Here is a 1,237-nt window from a genome sequence, read left to right as displayed (position 1 = left end):
ACATGACACAGGAAGCAGCATTCAGGTCAGTTCCTGCTGAGGGACCTCTAAGTTCTGTATTTGAAGAACATGGTGTCTTCAGGAACAGGGAATTGCCTTCCATCTCTGTGGAGGAGGGTGGGAACCAAAGGCAACGGCAACACACTGTCTTATTTCAGGAATATCTTAGACAACCCTGTCCAACAACTCAGGAGGGTTTCTCATGCTTGGTGTTGGGGATTTTGTTGGATGATCTTCGACTCTTGGAATGAACATAGTCAGTCCAGATGAGGGGTGTGTGTGTGTGTGTGTGTGTGTGTGTGTGTGTGTGTGTGTGTTAATATGCTTTTCATTTAAGGTAGTTAATAGCATAACTTTTTATGACTTTTTCAAACATCATTAGTGTTATTTTTGCCTTCCTCTCTTCTCTGGTCTTATCTGCCTCTCTTCCCTAGTTATAGTTCACCTTTCCCCATTTCAATGGGAGAAAATCACATCACTTGTACATCCTTTCCCTTCTCTGTTGCTTTCTCATACTTCTCCACCTTGGAAATTGTCCCTTTTTACTTGCCTGGTTTCAGAAATTACTCCTGGATATATGCTCCCATCTGAAGACTTGGAGCTAACATCCTCCAATGAGAGAACATGCAACATTTATCTTTCTGGGTCTGGACAACCTCATTCAATAAGATCTTTTTGAGTTCCATCCATTTACTTGCAAAAATAAGGAACACTTTATGAATTTATGTCTCACCCTTTCTTAAAGCCATGCTGACCTTCTTTCTCTGTATTGTTCTAATTTTAGTATATGTGCTCCCAAACTGAGAACCATGTAATTCTTTTCATCTATTTAAAATTTAGTTTGCTAATGTTTTGTCGAATATTTTACATATATATATATTCATAAGTTGATTTATAGCTGTGATGGTTTATTTGTTTGGGTTAAGTGATGCTCAGTGAGACAAACATTTTATGTGTGTCTGTGAGAATATTTCCAGAAGACCTTAGCCTTTGGATTATTTAACTAAGAAATGTAAATAGTCATCTCCAGTATTCGTGAACATTATCTAATCTGTTGTGGGCTTAAACAGGAAAAAAAGCAAAACAAATAGTTCACTCTCCTTTTTTTGTGATTGGACATCTCTTCTCTCCTATTCTCAGCCAGTGATATTTAGGTTTCTGATTTGTAAAGTCAGTTGGATTTATACTACTGATTTTTCTAGCCATCTAGTTTACAGATAACGTAAGATGATCCCCA

General features: G+C 37.6%; 1 non-coding gene across 1 annotated transcript; it reads right to left on the bottom strand.

Annotated features, from left to right (window-relative positions):
* Nucleotides 1-698: 698 nt before the first annotated feature.
* On the bottom strand, nucleotides 699-808 carry LOC114706289. The gene has a single exon (XR_003736507.1). It is a non-coding gene; the product is annotated as a U6 spliceosomal RNA (small nuclear RNA).
* Nucleotides 809-1,237: the final 429 nt, after the last annotated feature.

This window comes from Peromyscus leucopus, chromosome 5, assembly GCF_004664715.2.
Source record: "Peromyscus leucopus breed LL Stock chromosome 5, UCI_PerLeu_2.1, whole genome shotgun sequence".
Taxonomy (NCBI): Eukaryota; Metazoa; Chordata; class Mammalia; order Rodentia; family Cricetidae; genus Peromyscus; species Peromyscus leucopus.
Note: the sequence above shows the minus strand (reverse complement) of the source record. Positions and strands in the feature narration are given on the sequence as shown.